Source organism: Equus przewalskii, chromosome 3, assembly GCF_037783145.1.
Source record: "Equus przewalskii isolate Varuska chromosome 3, EquPr2, whole genome shotgun sequence".
Taxonomy (NCBI): domain Eukaryota; kingdom Metazoa; phylum Chordata; class Mammalia; order Perissodactyla; family Equidae; genus Equus; species Equus przewalskii.
Window position 1 is genome coordinate 6,667,515 of NC_091833.1, and position 20,881 is coordinate 6,688,395.

The following is a 20,881-nucleotide window of genomic DNA, read 5'->3' on the forward strand; positions in this document are numbered from 1 at the left end:
AATAGACTAAGACAATGAGCATTTTCTGAACTATTAATCGATGTGGTTGGTGTACTGGTCGGAGTTCCAGTAGGAAATAGATTCCAAGGGTCTTTAAGGCAGGGTGTGCGCCCAGGGACATTAGGGCATGATCCGGAGATCATAAGACCCCAGAGACTATCTGGGAGGCAGGGTGCTGTTACTGCCTCTAGGCCAGAAATGGCAGGGGAGGAGAGGGGACATCCGGGCTTTGCCAGAGCAGGGCCCCTGGAGCTGCACGGTCCATGAGGAGCTGAAGCCTGGGAGAGGCATGGCCACTGCTGGAAACCACAGCCCCAAGCAAGAAGAGAGCAGGGAACGGATTTCTGTCCTCTTCTCTTCCTCATCTTTGGTCAGGGCCCCCTTTGGCCAGTTGGGAGCCAGAGAGCAGGGATGCCTGGGTGTGCCGTCCCTGAGGTCAGCCTCATGGGGCACAGGGTAGGACGAGAGGGAGGAGAGTGGATGTAGGGGGGTGGATAACAGCACAGTTGGGTCAAAAGTGAAGATCCCACCTGTCCCTGAAACCAAAGTACATGCTGGCCGCATGAGTGATGCTGCTGGCTGCCCTGCTACGTGGGGAACATCTTCAGGCGATGTTTGTAACACATAGTAGGTGCTCTATTAGTTCCTTAAACCCTTTATCTATTAAGTCTAACAAATTGTCTATTACATCAGCTACTTTGAGACATCGTCTCATTGAATTTCAGCACAGTGCCTGGCGTATAGAAGATGCTCAATAAAAGTCTCTTAAATAATGAGTGAATGAAGAAACTAAGAAGTAAGCTGATGAATGGATATGACTTCCTGTTAGCGGGCATACTATGAAGACTGACAGGAAGAGAAACTCGGCTTCTGAGAGGTGAATTGGCCAGCCCGGTCCATTCGGCCGCTCGAGGCATTCCACAATATTGAGTGCTCACAAGGCACCGGGTGTGTTTACGTTTGACTGAGGGAGACACACACGTCAACATACGTATGCTGTAGAATAGCTAAGAGCTACAGACACAAATATAGCAGAGTAGAGGGACAGGAAGCTCTGGAGAGCTTTCATAGATGGTGCAGTCAGGGACGGGCCCTCTGAAATGGAGGGATGTTGGCGGTGAGACTCGAAGGAGGTGAGGACAAGTCATGTGGCTCTCTAGGACATGAGCATTCCTGGAAGAGGAAATGAGCATTCCTCGGAAGCAGGAACATGTTTGGGGCATTTTGGGAAAAGCAAGGAAGTCAGCGTGGCTGGGGCAGAGTGTAACTGCCACTGATCCAGCCAGATAGAAGATCTAAGTGTCAATCCGGTGCCATCCTTTGCCCACTAGAACCCTCCCACCCTTTTCACGGTGCTTGGGGTCCCCTGCCCGTCTCGCTGTAGGTTTTCTGGTGAGACCTTGGGCTTCCCCCAGGAGGGTCTGGAGTAAATGTCTACACCAGCATCAGTGGCCAGAAGAGCAGAGCTGGGGGTGGGGGAGGTCCCAGTGAGAGTTTGGGGAAAGATTTCTCTTGCACCTGCTCCACCTTTCTTTCAAAATACCTTCCATGCAAGTGCTCCTCCATGCCAGGAGCTCCCAGAGTGTGGGGACCAGTCCCTGAGGGCCCAGTGTATCAGCCACACTGCAGACTCTCATGCCAGCCAGCACCCCACCCCTCACTGAGTCATTTTCCCTTTTAACAAATGAATTAGTGATCAGAGACCACCCGGTTATAGGCCCCAAAGTCGCCATCAGGCTGTGCTCTCAACCTGGGAGCTTTGAGAGATACAGGTCCTCTCACCTCCAGAGTGGGAATTTTCAGATTCAAACATCTACGGATGCCTTTTATGATGTTTACCACTTTCTTCTCCCCCCGATCTAAGTCCTTAGGTAATTTTTTAAGTGCCTCCTGTTTTTCCTTATATATCTAGATTTATTCCTACCTACTCAGGTCACATAAGCTTGTTGTGCTGTCACTTTTGTTATAATACTCTTTAGAATACACAGCAAGCCATAAAAATGAAGCCTATTCTCTCCTGCAAGGCCCGGTGCCATTCTTGTACCACCAATGATAGGAGCACTTCACTTGGCAAATACTCAACTGGGAACTTAGTTCTCGATCCAGAGAGGGACCTAGGAACCTGCCTCTAGAGCAAGTATTTCTACCAATTTTGATGTATGTGGTCTGAGGACCACACTCTGAGGACCCCACCCTGGGCCCCGACTTGGCTTTCGGTGTGAGGAGTGGTGCGTGTGTGTATGTGCGCATGCATGTGTGTTTGCATGTGTGTATACAGTCCATATCCAATGTCTGATAAGACAGGGTCCTATCAGAATGCTGGTGTAGAAATCTGCCATCATCACCATCACCTTATTGCTTTCTATTCTGATGGCCTTTCTTTCCTTTAAATCTTCTAACTGGCTGTGCTTCTGGATGGGGCAAGTATGCCTCTTGTCTTCATTTTACAGAGGAGGATGCTGAAGCTCAAATTAAATGACTTGATCAGGATTATTTCATGAGGACACTGCCATCCATCAATTTCCCCTTTACTCATGGTAGCCCGTAAAATGACACCCTAGTGGTAAAGGGAGGAAGGAGTGGGAAGTGAGTGACTCAGAAAATTGGCCTTGCGTTGGAAATGTATGAGAGAGAGGGAGGGAGAGAGGAGAGGAGAGAGCTGTCACACGTGGGGCTTTTGACCACCTGGAGTCCAGCCTACGTATTCCAGGGAACGCAAAATATCAAGAAACCACACGTGCTGAGAAAAAAGAAGTGGGATCAAAATGGGCCTCGGTCAACTTCTCACTTATGACCCCAACTCTCTGCCTTTGGCAGCACATCTCAGCCTGGGGCCCAGAAAATACTCCCAAGAAGGCTAGGCCCTGGAGGAGCCAGTATTTACCCACAATCTCTGCTTTGGAAGTAATTAATCTTTGAATGTATGAGCCTCTTTGTGGTGGAAAGCGCGCGCTGACACTTTTGTGTAAACACCCAGCTTAGCATGTTGACAAACTGGTGGCTGTTACTTTGATCCCAGGCTGCCAGCTCTGAAAAGGCAAGCCAGCTTCAGGCCACCCCACCAGGCACAAAGGCAGCTCTAATCCCTTCTACACTCATCTCAGATCCATATTTAGAATTCGGAGTCTTTATTTTCTATATCCACTTAAGCTCTGCTTAGAGTTTGTTTAGTAACCCTCTTCCTTCTTCACGCTCGCTGGTGACTCGTAAGTCCGTTTCCTTAGCAAGGCATGCAGCAAAATTCCAAAGTCGCAAATGACCGGAATGAAAACCCTTAAACTCACATAGATTTAATCACTGCGGCAAATTGGAACCATTTGTGGTCAGGTTTTGATGGCGATCTATAAAGATTTCCCCTATACCCCCTCCACTTTCTTTTTAAGTGGCTTAGTTAAGGTTAGTGAGAAAAGGGGGCGTCAGTGCCAAGGTCCATGGGTAGGGAAGGGACTTAAATTGTTTCCTTCAGCTTTGGGGGCATGTGAAGTCACCTGAGCATCTTCCCATGGCAAGGAGCAAACCGGTGGTAGCCGGCAACTCTCCCACACGCCTCAATGGCTCGTCTCTGCCATCCAGGCCAGAAGGCCCAGCCCCTTTCAGCACTGTGAGTTTCTGCTGGAGGTTTGGGGCCCTTTTAGGAAAATATTGTGTTTTGTGATTTTGTCACCTCTAGTTACCCTAATAAGGCAAGGGAGAGCCCAGTACATTTTTTCTCGAACAGAGAAGAAATCGAACCCGATCTGTTATGATTTCTCCCTAAGCAAACCGAACACGTGAGCTTTAATGAAGACGTGGATCCAGGACTGAGGCTGACCAGGGAGCCTGGGGAGGGCGTCGGATCTGTTTCTGATAAAATCGACACTGAGGTTTAGAAGAATGAATCAGAAAGGAAGTTCAGTTCCATTTCACGACTGGGCTGAGCTAAGTGGAAAGCGCGTCTGTAATTAAAGGCAAGCTTTGCTTTAATTTTTTCTTTGTTCTGCAATGTTTTTAGAAATTTTTAGAGTCGGGATTGCTCTCAACAATCAGTTTGCGCCGTTCCGCTTGATTTCTCGAGAGCAGATGGGAAAGTGAATTTGCAAAGACTGTGGCAACAGGTTTGACGGCACGAATTATGGAAAAAGTTACCCAACAGGGTCCCCCCACCACCTCTTTTTTTTCCCCCCTCCATCTCTAGTTTCTATGATTATAGTTGGAGAGAAAATTCAGGCTGAAAGAAATTTGATATTTATTTTCTGTGAACTTTAATAAAGAAAGTGGTGGTTTTGGGACTTTTTTTTAAGGCCCTTTGGACAAGTCAATTTTTAATTTTTTTTTCATAGCACCTTTTGGCGTAAAGCAGCCGGTGTGTGATTTGTGGAGCTGCTAAGAGGCTGCGCTGAGAGCCGTTCCCGGCAGGTGGGAGAGACTTTAAAGAGGTTTTTGACGCTGGGAGCCCGCTCTTCACGGGACCCGTGTTCACCCAGGCAGGCCTCTTAAAACATTTAGTGTCAAGCCTTCCCTTGAAGTCCCTGTTTGTTTGGGTTTGTGGAAGCCCCTTCCTCTCTTCAACATTCTCAAATGTCCCCGTTTAGGACCGTGATCAGCCATAATCCACTCCAGCCCTGACCAGGAATAGTCCACTTTGCTCATAAGCACATAACATAACCTCAGCCCCCAGGGCGTCGGTCGTGAAATGGAGTCCCAGACACTCCGAGATGTCTTGGGAGATAAGGGCAGCTCTAATCCCAGGGTCACCCCAGCCCAGGAGGAGCAGGAGTTCACCCATATACATCAGGACGGTGTTATCAGCCGGGGACCCCAAGCAGCCACCGCCCGCCACATTTTCCACAGGGTTTGGTGGTGTTAAGAAAATACCCTCCAGCGCGGTGTTATTTTAGGCTGAAACAAAAGTCGACATGAATGGCTGGAGGGAACAGAGGGAGCATTGTTCTCCCTGCAGCAGGGCGCTCAGAACTGGCCTGAAACTGGAATCCGACAAATGGAGAAGTAAATGCCATCATGTCCAAATGGACTATCAGGTGTCCGGAGGGATCAATTGAGCACAGAGGGCGGCCAGGCCAGGGGTTTGGCCCAGCCTGGGGTCATGGGAAGTTTGGTTTCCAGAGGAGAGGCCGAGAGTGCCACCTGATTTGGGGTGGTGTGACGACTGACGGGGAGAAGAAGCCACCTGCTCGTGAGAGAGGGAGAGGAGAGCCCAGGTACCACAAGGAGCTGGCGCTGTGGAGCACGGGTGCAGAGGGTCCAGGCTCTGTCCTAAGCCCTCCTAAAGAATCGTCCCATTTAATCTTCCCAGTCACCCTAGGAGGTGGGTACTATTATTTGCCCATTTTACAGATGAGGAAACTGAGGTGGAGCAAGACTTGGCTGAGGTCACATCGCTGCCAGGTGCAAGAGCTGGGACTTAAAGCCAGGCAGTCTGCCTCCAGAGCCCACCATCCCTTCAGCTGTGCCTGGTCACCTTATTCATGGCACCGGATGCTGTCTGTGCCCAGTGCAGAGCCCTCAGCCCCTACCACGTCAGTGTAAGCTGATGGCCCACCTTCCGACTGCTATCACCTGCACCTTTCTTTGGCCGTGGCAGTCTGCTCTGCCCATTTGCACAACAGGCCAGTGGTGCCAGGATATCAGCCCCCTCCAAGACTGAGGACGGTTGGTGTAGAAACACCCCAGCTTCCCTGCCCCTCTGGCGGGAACGCTCGAGGTGCGTATTCTCCACCGCTGCCCAGAGCTCCAGCTCCGCGGTGCTCACTGGCCGGAAGGCGCTGCCTCACTGGCTTCCTTCTTCTCCTCGAGTCCCTTCCTTCCTCCTCTACTGCTGCCTCCCGGGATCACCTTCCCAATGTCACCTTCATCTGAACTCTTGTCTCCAGACCTGCTTCTGGAAGAACCCAAACTGAAACTGGGAATCACACCTCCATGAGATTACTTGACTAATGTCTGTCCCCCTCATAAACAGCGAGCTCTGTGACAGCTTCACGTTATATTCCTGGGGACTACCGAATGTCCAGCTTGGAGGGGCCCCAAGCAAATGCTTGCTGAATGAAAGGATTTTCAGGTGGAGAGTCCCTTTCTGGCTAACATAAATTTATATTTTGAGAGTTTGTTCCCTCAAGTCAATATTTTACATATAAAGTCGTTTTCGTCATTCTTTCTTTATTGAAGAGTTACTTTTCCCAGAGACCTTACAGGGGGTTCGAGACATGGCCCCTTCTCCCCATCCGCCATCTTGCCTGGAGTTAGGGACAAACGAGCTTCTCCATCATGCTCAGATTAAGACCATGAGAGGTCATCTTAGCTGGACAGCTGTTTACCAAACCTGTCCTTCTAGACTATGATTTCCAGTCTCACTCGCCATTAGGTGTGCCATGGGACTGAGTTTTAGCCAATGGAATTTGAGCAGAAGTGCACCACTGTCAGCCCAGCCATGAATGCCTCCTGTGTGCAGCCCTCCGGGGTGGACCTTTCTGCGGCTTGATGCCAATGAGCACCCAGCATTTGGAACCATATGTTGGACACAGCAGAGCACACGGTACAAAAAGCCTGGGTCCCTGAATCAGTGCTGGGACGACAGGCACGCACTGACCAGGAGCACCCATTTCAGGCTTTACTAGGAATCATTTTTTATCATGTTTTGACCATCATACATTCTGGGGGTTGGTTTGTTACAGCAGCTGATGTGACCCTAACTAATACTGAGGCCCTAAACACTGACAAGAGTTAGTGTCCTCTGCCATATGGAAAATAACTATTTAACATGTCCAACAAAACTCCAGTTTTCTATATGAGAGCTCCTTTCATTAAAAAAAAAAAAAATCAAATAGCAAAGCCTTAATTTTTGGGAGGTGAGAGGTGGGTAGTGCCTTGTCTCCCTGATGCCCTGGGTATGTGTTTATTCTGCCTTTTAGGTGACCCCATAGGTTCTCTTTCTGGAAAGGATTTGTGTAACAGGCTGGTACATGGATGCCTATTCCACCCAAGGACCACGAGAAGAGCCAGCGGAACGGCTGATCAAAGCTCAAGAGCATGGCTGTTTTCCTCAGAGCTTCAGGCAGCTGCTTCTCCCCTCCTGGGGGCTCCAGTGGCGATGGAGATGGGTCCTCAGGTTAAGAGCAGAGACTGCATTGATCCCTTAAACCTGCCTTTCAGCTTCAAACCTTCGGAAGTGTTCTCCGAAGCCTCCATAAAACCAAGGGAAACACAGGTAAGCAGCCACCAGAAAGCTCCTTGGCCACCCTCCCCGCCAGCCATGACCTTCCTTGGGAGGAGCCTGGAGCGTTGGCAAAGTTATGGTTTCTAGAACCAGGCAGAGCAGGGTTTGACGTCTGGGTCTGTCTTCTCCTTGTTATTATTCCTGTTTTACAGATAGTCAGAGACTGACGCCTGAACCTGCAGCTCAGCCCTGAGTCAAGCTGTCCTGACATGGTGAGATGTGGCCCCTTCCGAAGCAGTGGGCTAGGCAGAGCATACCACGTGATGGGCTTTCCCAGGCTAGAAGCGCGGCTCCGACTCCGTGGGTAAGTCCCTTAGCCTCTCTGTGCCTGTTTCTTTATGCATGAGTTGAGATTGTGTGATAGGTACATCACGGGCCCCTGGTGACGCTGAAATGAGATAATGTGTATGAAGACTATTTGGGTCTTAGTGGACCCCATCCCTGTGGTCGACAGCACTTTTTGTTAGTTCTCCATGGAAGGGGTGAGTGACAGTGATCTGAAGATGTGGTTGGGAGCTGGCTTGTGAAGAGAATGGTCACCTGGGGGGCTGACCTGGAGCCATCTCAGGGGAACCAGGTCAGCAGCCCCTCGGCCTTCTGGGAACATCACTGATGCTCTGTCCTTGGGATGACTTGCCATCAGAGGAGTGCCTGGGTCTGATCAGGCCCTTCTTCCAAGGACACGGTGGCCCGAGCCAGACAGAGGGAACTTTGCTGATTGTTGGGCTTGCAGAGGCTGTTTTAGGAGAGGAATTAGGGCGACAGCAGGAGATTTGGCCTGCATTGATCACCCAGGCGGGAGGAAACGAGACTTCCTCATGGCCGAGGACTTGACCTTGGAGCCGGACGCATCTGACGATGCATCCCGCCCAGCCACTTCGGAGAGTCTCTAACCCTGTCTTCCTCAGTTTCCTCCTCTGTAAGATGGAACTGCTGACGGTATTTACCTCCCACAACCGTTGGGAAGACCGAAAGGGATAAGAGTGTGCAAAGAAACACTTCGCGTAATGGAAACACCCAATATATTTCTGAAAACATTTTTTTCCCAAGTATAAAATAGGCATAGGACTTAAAAGCTTCCAGCAGTAGAAAAGTTCTGCGCTGAAGAGCAACTCTCCCTCCCACTGACTCCTGGTCCCACAGGCTGGATCCAGAGGAAACCGTGATTGTCAGGGTCTTGTGTCAACTGCCAAAGATGCTCTCCGTATATGCCAGCCTGGAAGTGATATATACATATATATGACATAGGTGCATAAATACTTTGATTTACGAAAACGGAAATGTCACATGGGTCAACCTCAATGGCGTCTATATGTGAGTGTGTGAACAATGATTGTCTATTATCCCACTGTTCTACATTTGGTCTGTTTTTGTTGTTAGACCTTAATGACGCCTTAATTTATTTAACTAGCTGCCTCTTGATGGCCAGTGCCTGGTTTTTCATACCGTTTATGGAGAGGGAAGGGAAAGCTGTGCCCTTCGGCTTTCTCCATCCCCCAGACCCGGCTGGCCTCCCAGCCTCTGGCACCTGTTCTTTCTTTCTGGTTGGTGACTCCCCAGAGGGCACATTTTTCTCACTGCAACTGTGCTTGACCAAGTCTTGGGCTCCTGCTCTGGGCCTAAGCATGCCTCAGATCTCTTCATAACTCAGCTTGTAAGTTGAGGCCCCTTAATTTGGCCCACAGGACTCTTTAACGCCTTTTAAACCCCGTTAAACCCATGTAATGAGTTTCCCCTTGCTGTGCTCCTGGCCGTGAAAGCTGAGAGCGGGGGCCGGGCCTCCCACCTGTTCCACACATTAGGCTGAGCTGGAGAGGCCATGGGGCCGGAGGGAAGGGCGGGGTCCGTGGGAGCTCTGCGGTCAGCTGCACATGCAGGACTCACGGCTGGAGTGGGTGTGGGGTTGCGCCTTGGTCTTGGGCAGCCATTCTCTGGGGCGGGGGGGGGGGGGGGATCAGGCAGTGTCAGCGCTCAGACCTCCCACGGGGGGCAGAGGAGAGTGGGCGCCACTTTGCTTGGGCCAGGGGAGTGGACGGAAGCTGGCAGCTGCTTGCTGAGGGGAGCCCCACGCTCCAGGTGGGGAAGAAGGGCTTCCTCTCCTTAGAGAACCTGGAGGCTCAGGGCTGGCTGTCCCAGGAGACTTCCCAAAATGCTGTCCTCAGCATGTCGGTGCCTGCTCTGGGATCTTCTTTCCATGGCTGCCCATTGTGTGAGGGATGTCTGCCAGTTTATACGCTTCCATCTGGAGACGTTGACCTTTCATTCTCTCACACTCGGTCCGAACAGGTCAAAGGGGCTGACTCTGCACTTCCTACTTCCAGGTTGGGGCATGTGACCCGGGGCCAGCCGATCCATGTATTCAAGCTGCTGCCCACAGAGACTGGTTCAGGGGTAGTCCTCATCCAGCCACAGGGATCGGTGAAGGGGTGGCCATGTGATCCAAGGCTGGTAATTCATAGTGTTGAATCTGTTGGCCACAGTAACTGCTTTAGAGATGACCCAGTGGTAGTCCAAAGAGATTCAATCCTAGAGCTCTCTGTGGGAGCAACTAGGAAAGATAGGTACTCTTTCCATGGCGGTTACTGGAGGAGAGAATGCCAGTTTGGAGTGCCTTAGGCCAGCTTGTCACCATGAGGAAAAGCCTGCTTGAGTTGGGCTAAGACACAGGGAAACAGGGCCAAGAGGGAGAAAGGGCAGTGTTGAGGCCTGATGACATCATTTAGCTTCTAGATCCAGCCACACCTGAAGACTTCATATTTACATGAACAAATAAATTCTCTTTTTAACTTAGTGAGTGTGAGTTGTTTGTAGGTTTCTTTCAACCCAGAGTCCCAACTAACGCATATCAACCACTATCTGTCAAATGACCTTTGCAAATCTTTTGAAATAACCCTAGGAAGTCAGCTATGAGTATAGGTATAAAATGTGTACAGTGATGTATACTATATAAAGAGTGTGTATCCCAAATACGATTTTACAGAATGTCAAATGTTTTAAAAAAAAATTATTTCGGCTGGGCTCACATTAAGGAATTTGCACATGTGCACTTGTGGCCCCCCTATATAGGTGAACAATGCTTGAAAACTCCCTGCAGGGCTTTTGGTCCCTGACTGAATACTCTGTATGCTGTCACCAGGTGAGGGTTTTAGGAGGCCATTAGCAGGCTTGACGGTTGCAGAAAAAATCTTTGAAAGCAAATGTTTGGGTTGTGTAATGCTATTTAATAGTTTGAATATTCAAGGATAGTTGATTTAATTGATGATTTTTCTTTTTGAGGAATATCACTGTAAATGTATAAAGCGTTGTTAAATGGAGCTCGTGCTATATACCAGGAATTTTTCTAAATGCTTTACTTGTGTGCCTTCATTTAATCTTCACAATGACTCTTCATTTAATCATGCCCATGAAAACACCGAGGCATGGAGTATTTAAGTAAGGTCACATAGCTAGAAAAGAGCAGAGCTGCGTTTGAACCATCTGGCTCCCAGCTCCTGATCTTAGCCACGTACTATTGGCTTGCAACGTAAAGCCTGTTCAGAGAGATTATTTAAATATGTGAAGTATCTGGAGTGTACTGGATGGAAAAGTGTATATTTAAAATACGTAAAGTGCTTGCCCCCTCTGTAGATCCCAGCACATCATCTGTCACCAAAGGATAGATAAGACCTGGATCTACACACCAGACCCCCCCACAAGTAAGAGGGGCTCCTTTTTGGTCAAGAATTTGGTTACTCCCTATTAAAGCTAGTTACAGGGACCCAAGAGAAGTCCAAGAGGCTAGAGGTCTCCTTGAAGGTGCAGATGCTCCAGAAAAAAGGATCTCTAAGAGGACAGTGACCCTGAGTGACAACTTCCATGGCTGCTGCCCATTCTCAAGCCATGAGCATCACCACTTCAAGGGGTGTCCCTGGGGTGGTGGGGCTGGGGAGAAGGACCCAGTGCTTAAGGGAGGCACATAAAACCTCCCACTACAGGCTGAAGCTGGAGCTTCACCAAAGATGAGAGCAGGAGAGCTGTTTGGTTTATCTATGGGTCACCGTGGTGAGGGAGGGTACCCTGAGCACACAGGGGCCTCTGCAAAGCAAGGTGACAGAGGGTCCCTGCCAGTTGGCTCACCGCTGGAGAAGATGGGCAATTTTCTAAACAGTGGTTGGCTCTCAGCTCCCTCCTGGCATCGCCCAATATTTGTGCTGGGACACTTGGCTTGGCTTGGCTTAACTGAGGTTGCTGAATCCCGAAGGAGCCACTCTTTCCTGAAGTCAAAGGTCACGTTATCTTTTGTCTCGCCCATAATTATTAGAGGCGGATTCCTCACCCTCAACCAATGCCCTTCACCTCTCCCAATCCCCTCCCACCCTGGGCTCCCTCACCTAAAAGTGCAAAGAGGCCTGTGATGCTAATTTGGAACAGGAAGAGGAGACCTGGCTGGGATCTGTGGCAGTTTTGAAACCATAGACCCAAAATTCTTTGACTCTCCTCCCACCAAGAGACCAGTCCCTTGAATCTGGTCACACCAGGGCCTGCCTTGTCCACCAGACTATAGATACCATGTGACCTCTGAGGCTGGGTCAGAAAAGACCCCACAGCTTCCACCTGGTTCCTGGGACTCCTGCTCTGGGGAAAGCTGGACACTCTAGAAAGTTTGACTACCTGAGCCCACTGTGTTGGACAGGCCATGTGTAGACGCCGGATCGACAGCCCAGCTGGGCTCCTACTGTCAGCCATGTGGGTGAGCCCTTTTGAATGTCCAGCCCGGTCAGGCCCCAGGTGTGTGCAGCCCCCACTGACAGTTGACTGTAACCTCATGAAAGACCGCAAGTGAGAACATCCCAGCTGAGCCCTTCCCAATTCCTGACCCACAAAATTGGGAGTGAAATAAAATGTTTGTCTTAAGCTGCTGGCTTTGGGGTAATGTGTGAGCTCACGGGGTACACCTGTGAGCCCTTAGTCGCGTAGGTTTCCCTCTCTGTGCTTTACTTCCCTCATCTAGAAAATGGGACTCACAGATGTGCCTACTAAGTGTATGGTTGGTTGGAGGATTAAATTAGATTATGAATGTAAAGAGCCTGGAACTTATAATAACTGCTGGACACTACTCATCATTATTCAACTTACTGTGTTAAATTTAGGGATCTGGTTTTCAACCTTTTGGGATTAGAAGCTCAGTTTTATGGGCACAGTGAGGGTGAAACAGACTCACATTAACCAGCATGGAGACTGATGTATAAACCAGAATGCCAAGGACAATCAGAAATTCAGCTATCTGAGAGCATAGTGTGGTCACACGGGCATAACAGGGCACCCATCTCTGGACAAATTGCTTTGGAAAGCAGACAGTGGGGAGAAAGGGGTTTAGAATCATGTCTCAGCTAGTCGGAGGCTTCTAACCTCTCCAGGGAGAGCCTTCCACAGGGAAACACAGTGTCCAAGTCGGCCAGGCCGTGACCTTCCCTCCCTAGAGCCCCCAACTTGTGACTGCCTAGGTTTTCTTTTTCTGTCGTCCAGGCAAGTGTGGCCCATGTCCCAGTCATCCCAGTGGGGAGATCATTACTGGGAGTCTCTCACATTTCTGCATGTCTTGCAAGGGAGGTACTAACTGACCTGTGTTCTCTCACAAGGATGTTTGTGCAGCAAACAGCTTTGGAAGATGGAGATAGTGTTTCCTCCAGAACAAAGGCAGGAGTGCTTATTGCTCACTAGAAAAGATTCCAGTTCCCTAAGCATGGGGTTTCTCTCCTATGATGGAACCCCCTGCGTGGACAGGTATCCATGTGGCTAATCTGCGTCACCCCTGTGGGAGTGGGGATGAAGGGAACTATTGTAAATGTTCAGGTGGCCATGCCATAAGTAATAACATTTTTTCTCTCTGATCCAAGTGGCTTGTGTCTTCTGCCAGCATCCCTGAAACCGGCAAGCTAACTTGTTAACCTGTACTTAGGGTAACGTCTTACACTTTCCCAGCTCTTGGTAATTCCCATCTAGTCTTCCTGATTTTTACCATATCTGCACAGCACGTGCATAGTTACTTACTTAATATTTGTCTATAAACCAAATTTCTTTTCTAAAATGTTGATTTATCTAAAAAGAATATTTTATAGAACTACCTTAAATGGAAAACCAGTATGCTACCTTACAAATCTAATCTAAACATAAATACAACAAAATAAAAACCCAGAACTTTCCATGCTGTATAATTCCATTTCTATGATGTTCTGGAAAAGACAAAACTATAGAAACAGAAAACAGATCATTGATTGCCGGGGAGCCGGGGATGGTGGGGGGTGGTGGACCTCAAGGGGCCTTGGGGGAGCTTTTTGGGTGGTGGAAAGACTCTGTGTTGTGATTGTGATGCTGACTATACACCTGTATGTGTTCATCAAAACTCACAGAACCATAAACTAAAAAGGGTGAATTTTACTGCGTGTACATTTTGCCTCCATAAACTTGACTTTAAAAGGAAAAATAAAAGCCAACTTCATTCAATTCTGGCCAGGTATCCTTGCTTGCCCAAGGCTTGAGCCTGAATTCTATTCTGTCTTTGCCACACGGGGAGAGAGATGAGCCCCTGTTGAGGTGGTGTTAGAGATCTCCTAGCACGGAGCCAAGGCTTTCTCCCCGTCCCCATCAGAAGGACGAAAAGATGTGAGAAGGAGCACCTCTCTCCCCGTGGGATTCAGTGTTAGGGAGAACTGTGTCCCCACATTACCCCAAACGATCTTGGTACCTCCTGGGACAACCATGCCATGTTTTGTGAAATGTGCCTCTAAACTAACATTGTCTTCTTAGCTCTCCTTTCGCTGGGTTTCAAAATCACCTCCCAGGCCTGTCTGCTTGAAATTACTCCCAGGCAACCTTGATGAGAGTGTTGGGTGCTCCCAAATTCTCCTGCCCCACAGCACACTGACAGTCCTTGGCTGCCCCAGCGAGAGCCTTGCTCACCCATGGCCTATAGATTGTACTATTTAACTCTCTGGGGGACCTGGCCTTCATCAGTGCCAAGTTCTTGGGGGCATTTTGCTGTCACTTGAATGGACCCTTAATGTGATGAAACAACATATAGCTGAGCCTTTATCTGTCTCTCTATCTCAGTCCACCACTCCACCCTCCCCATCTGCATGAGATTCCGCCCCCCACCCACCCCTCCCCACCACAGATCCGTCTGCCAGTCTCAGCAACGCCCCACCAGCCCACCAGTCAGTCTCAAAGACCACAGTGGGGGAAAATGGCGGCTGCCTTTCACTAGAGGGTGTGATAAATGCTACTGTGTTTTTCTTGACGGCTTCTCTATTTTTCCTGGCATAGGCCTGGAGCAGGGAGTGCTTTGTGGCTGTGTCAGCGCCAATTATTAACGTGAACATCATCGGCGGCGGCTGTTCTGCTGCCCGGTGTTGCAAGCTAAGCTCGGCCGGTTTGCGCAGCCCCACAGTGATCTCTCTAATTCCCTGCGATGATTCACCCCTGTACGCCCATTGTGCTCTTTTCAAAGCCGGCGACATCTACTTACTCGAGGAGCTAAAAACAAGTATTTCCGCGGCCTGCCTTTGGATGAGCGTCTCAAGCATCCACCCAATCTCTCCTGATGGATGGCCTGACCTCACCCTGCCCTCCCTCCTGTCGGAAAACCTAGCCCTTGAAATTAGGCCATCAGGAAGGAGCCAAGGGTTTGGTCCCCCCTTCTTTCAAGAGAGATGCTTGGAGCCATGTCCGCCCCTTATGTTTGACCACATCCACTGCCTCGCATATAGTGGGCCCTCAAGGAATGTCTTTTCTGAATTGATGACTTTTTCTCCCAAATTTCAGCTGTCCAAATGGATAGAAGCTTAGAAGAGTGGTTCTCAATCTGGGGCAATGTCTGGGGACATTTTTGGTTGTCACAATGGGTAAATGCTACTGGCATCTAGTGGGTGGAGATCAAGGATGCTGCTAACACCCCACAATGCACAGGACAGTCCCACAACAAAGGGTTATCTGGCCCCAAATGACAATAGTGCCGAGTGGAGAAACCCTGGTTTAGAAGATGCTGCAGCAAGCTCATCTTGCCGTGGATTTATTCCTGTTGGCGTTTGGTTGGGCTGGAGGAAGCCTGGGGATGTTTCTGAAGCCCCGAAATGATTGCCTGGATTTTGTGTGAATGGCTGCTAATGAACACAGCCTGCCTTGATGACTCTGCAGAGGCCACCATTCAAATGAACCAATTACAAAGGGTTTTTTTTAAATGTAAACTTTTAACCAGGTAGCCTGAGGGCTTGCTGAGCATAAAAGTACAATTAGAAAACACGAGGTTTCCTGAGGTTCCAGGCGGCCCCGGCAGGACCCATGCAGGCGCTAAGGCTGGGGCTGAGAACACGGTGTTCTGAAGGCAGCGAGAAGATTTGGCCAATGTGTACCCCAAACCCATCCCGGCAAAGAGGGTAGAGGGCCTCTTCACTTTTGGAAAGAGCTGGCCCCCGGGGCAGGTGCATCTGGGGGCGGGTCTCTGCACACATTCCCTACATGGCCCAAGCCAGTCACTTACATGCTGATTGCTGGTGAGTTGCTGACTCACGGCTTTCCTGCCTTCAGCCAGATGGCTGGGGGTTTAAGTAACCCAATGATTCATTCACTGCTTCCCTTGGCAGGCGTCTGCCCTGACACCTTGTGTGTCATCCCTCGGAAGCTGGAACCCAGCGTGGTCAGGGGGATGTGGAGGACTCCCTTTGATTCTCCTTGTTTCTCTTCTCTCTCCAGCCCTGATTTTCTCTATGACAGGGGATGCAGACGAGAAAGGTCCTTCCTCTCGGGGGTACTGAAGACCCTCACCTCTGCGTGCTCTGCTCCTCACTTCTGGGCTTTTCTTCTAGCACCATCCACCTCCTGTCTTCTTCACTTTCTCTCTGCCAACTGGTGCAACATGATGCTTCCCCAGGCCCTTTGCTTACCAAACAACAAATGTCAATACAAAATGGACAGGGCTCTGGTGATGACCTAACCGGACTTTAGAGCCAGCACTAACCTCATGGCCTTAGATATTTTCTTTTCTGGATCGGTGGCCTTTAAATGTCTTTTCATTTGTTTTTTCTTAGCAATAGAGCTATTCATTGATTCAACAAATACTTATTGGACATCTGCAATGTGCCAATCATCGTCCTGGCCACAGGAGATAGAGCCGTGAATGAAATGAATAAGATTCCTGCTCTTCTGGAACTTACATTGCAATGAGGGAAGACCAATGATAAGCAAATAAAAATGTAACATCTCACGTGGTGAGAAATGTACTAATAAAAAAAGAAGCAGAATGCAGGATTAGAGAGTGCCAGTGGTGAGGGCGTTATTTCAGATGGGTGCACGGAGAAGTCTCTCTGAGAAGGTGAACAGAGATCTTTCTTAAATTAAATCTTCTTTGGGAGCCCAGTATTTAAAGTAGTTAAAAGTGGAGCTATTCTGGTGGGGGATAAAAAAAAAATAGGGGAGACTGACATAGAAGGTGGGGTCCAGGAAGGCCTTGCTGGAGAGCTGATATTTCAGCCGAGAGCTGGAAGGAGAATAAAGAGCCAGGAGATGGAAAGCAACTTTATTTTAAAATTGAAAATGAACTATTTGAACACAGTAACAAACAATTCAAATAGTACAAAAAGTATGGGGGTGGGGTCTGGGGTGGGGGGTGGGGCAAGTATTCTAATCCCTTAGGAACTGGTCTCCTGGTTCCGCTGCCTCAGAGGCAATCTTGTTACTAATTTTGTGTGTCTTCTTCCAGTAACATTTTATATTTATGCAAGTGGTTACGGGTGAGTATCTTTGTCTCTATTGTCCTTTTTAAAGACCAACGGTAGCGTATCATACCCATTCTGCATCTTAATTCTTTTCATTTAACATGGTATCTTGGAGATTTTTCTATATTAGCTTGTGAAGAGTTCTTTCACTTTTCTAACAGTTAAGTGGCATTCCACTTTGGCACTTACTCCCACTTATGCAGCCTGTCTCTTATTGCTGATAGTCAATGGTTTCTTGAATGCATTCAACATCCATTTGCAGATGTGTGACTATTGGGTACATATTAATGGAAATAAATACATTTATAGAATATATTAATTAAATATATCTATTGAATACATTTATCTGTTGGATAAATTCCTAGAAGTAGAATTGCCAGGTCAAAGAGGATGTGTGTTTTTCATTTTGATAGATGTTGAAAATTAGTCTTGCAAAGGGATTATTCCAATTTATGTTCCCTGCCAATTTACAAAGGCACCTTTTTTCTCGAATCCTTATCAACAATGTATTTTTAAATGTTTTGATCTCTCTTTGCCAAACTGATTGGTGAAAAATGCCTCTGTGTGTTTTAATTTACATTTTAAAAACTCTCAATGAGTTTGAACACCTTCGACACGTCTAAGATAGCCTGTTGTGTTTCTTGTTCTGTAAACTGCCTAGTCACGGAAATGTCAAATTGAGAAGCGTGTTAGGTGTCCAAGTGGAGACGTCAAGAAGGCCTCCAGATATACAGCTTGGAGCTCAGGGGAACTTTCTGGGCTGAGGCTATAATTCTGAAAGTCAGTAGTGCATTGATGATTTTTAAAACCATGGAATGAATGAGCTCACCTACAGAGAGAATGAATGAAGCAGAGAAGAGAGGGCTGAGGACTGAACCTAGGGGCTCTCCTACAGCTAGAGGTTGGGTGGAAAAGGAGGGTCAACAAAAGACTGAAGGGCAGCAGCCGAGGAGAGGAGATGGTGGGAAGCAGAAGCTGAGAGAGAAGAGAGTGCCTCAGCAGGGACTAAGGGGTGGACAGAGAAGTCAGGTAAGAAAAGAAGAGAGATGCTCTTCGCATTGGACAATGTGGAATCACTGATGAACTTTAGATCAGTTTTGGTGGAGCGGTGGAGAAGCCGACTTGGACGTCATTGAAGAAATAGATAGGGCTTGGAGGCAAAACTTGCAAAACATTTCGCCCAGGTGGGAATTAGGAAAACAGGGCGTAGTTGGGTGTTCATGATGAGGACCCAGATGAGGGATCAAGGTAGATGTTTTGTTTCGGTTTGGTTTTTGAGATGAGAGATGCTGAGGACGTGTCATTGCAGATGAGAGTGGTCCAGGAGACAGGGTGCCGTTGATGCGTGTGAGTGTGTATAACTGGCAGGGCAGACTCTTCGAAGGGAGGGGACTCAGGACGCAGGTGGAGGGTGGCCCCTGGTGGGAGGAAGGACATGTCTTCTACTATGTCTTGAAGCATGAAAGAGAGTGGAGTTCAAATGAAGGCAAGTCTGTGGGCTTGAGTGGTGGGAAATGAGAGAGCATGAATCTGGTCGTTTCCATTTCCTCCACAAAGAATGAGGCCGAGTCATCAGCCCAGGGTGAGGGGCGAGGGAGTGGTACAAAATCTGTGAGCAAGAAGAAACCACACAAGGGTCCTCTCTCTGAGCAGGACAGGGACTTCTCCAAGGAACCGTGACAGAAGTGCCAGGCTGGTTTTAGTGCCCCTGGGAGCCTTGCCTGACTTCAAGGGGCTCTGCAACTGAGAGATGAATCTGGCCCAGCCGAAGGCTTTGTGCTGCACAGACTGGTTAATTTTGAGGTGTCTGATCTCGACACTGTTCAGGGAGTTATTTATGTCTGAAATGATGAAAATTCCCTCCCCCCACTTCAGGCCCATAAAAAGTGTGGGGAAGTGGCCAAAATACCAGCTTGGGTTCCTGGGTCGTGTGGATTACCGCTGTCACGGGCGTGTTTCGCGCCCCCATCCATCTTCAGCCCAGACTCCCCAGCTCACGCCTGTCAGGACGGGGCGCTGACCCCTGCTGAGGCCGGGGTCCTGACTTTGGGCGCCATGTGGGCCTGCACACAGCTTGTGAGCAAGTGCTTTTAATAAGCGTCAAGTTCCCCAGTCTCTTCTCTTTCCTGGCCTCTTCCTATCGTCTAAAGACAGCAGACCCCGGCTCCCACTGAGCGTGGGATATGGTTTCCTACCTAAGCACACACTTGCCACGGGATGGGGTATGTTCTGGGTCCACGGGGGTCTTGTGCACGTGGTTTTGTGTTACACCATTCTATACTGACTAGATTCTGGAAAATCCTACTCGAGGAAACGTATGGGAGGAGGCTTGTCTGAGACCCCTGACCCTGGGCTCTTTTTAGCTTTACCATTTGACAAAGTCCCCTAATCTCCCTGGATCTGTCTGCTCATCTGTAAAATGAGAGTGATTATTTCTGCCCTAAATATCTACTCTGGGTCTGTGTGTGTGTGTGAAATTTAAATGAAAGAGTGAGCGCAAAATTGCACGTCCATTGTAGATGATTTTTATTAGGCTTCTCTCCTTCCCTTCCTATCTCCGCGTCACAAATATAGAATGTCTAGCATGGAGCCTGGTATATCGTAGGTGCTCAATAAACGTTTGGGGAATTAATGAAGAACAAAATGAATGAATGAATGAATGAACAGAAGGGACAAATGTGTCTGCGTCTAAACCTACATGTGTGGTTAATAGTTATAATTAATCAACACTTAATATGTGCCAGGCACCCCACTAAGGAGTTTACACAGTGATGTCACTTACTCCCTGGAGGCTGATGGTCGTGTTCCCTTGTTATGGATGAGGACAGCCCGTGTAAGGGCTGGGGTGGGGATTTGACCCTAGGACTTTCTGGTTCCAGAGACCATGCTCTTGACCACTATGGTGTCACACTGTGTGTGAGTGCAGAGGGCCAAATGATGCCCAGTGCTGAAGTCATTCACGTTCTTGTGGGGCTGAAAGAGCATTACCTCCATGAGTGAAAGGCTGGTTCCTGAGAGCATCAATAAGCATGGGTGAGTGAGTAAATGAACAGCTTCTGTTCAGAGGAAGGAGACACGGAGTTATGTGTGGATGTACCTGGGGTCATCATGCTGGTTTGGACACAGCCCAGCCAGGTGGGTTCAGGCCTCCCATGTCTCAGTTGGACCGACTGGGTTAGAGGACGAAGCTGACCTGGCCACCAGAATGAGCTCCCTGCTACCTCCCCAGATCAAGCGGCGTTTGGATTGCGCAGGACTTGTTGACTTCTCTGTTATTTTCTTCCCTGTCCTGGTTGGGAGTGGGGTTGGGTCCTGTCCTTCTGACTCTGCTCATTGGGGCCTTTACTACCTGAGGTGGCCCATCAGACAGGCAGTGGGAGGTGAATATCTCACGGTGACCTTTCGCCGAGCCTCAGGCCATTGGTCCCTACCAGCTGGGCCATCTCTACTCCCGCCCAACCGGCTGTTCTCCAGAAGATTGGGCAGCGAGCAGGCAGGGGCCAGCCTGCCTCAGCCTTCCTTTGGTTGTTAGAGAAGATAGGGCTTTCCCCTATGAAGCTGGAGTGTTTGCTCCAGAAAGAGCCTGGGAGGCTGAGATCTGCACGTGGGTGCACAGCGGGGCATTGGGGCTGGATTCAGGAGGAGGGGGAACAAGCTGTCCCCCCCAGGAATGCCAGCCCCGCTCAGCTGGCGGGCCTGCGCTCCTGTGTGCTCTGCTGGCTGGCTGCTGTCTCGTTCTAATAAATTAAATCTGTTATATCATCACTGTTATATTCCTGAGACAAGCACTTCCAAGGCAGATTAGAAAGGAACTTAAGGGGATTAAAAGCTTCTCTTAGTGAAAAACAATGTTTCAGATGGGAAATCCATTTACCAATATGAATTTCAGCAGAAACGCGTGTTTTCCTCAATGTGTTGCTGC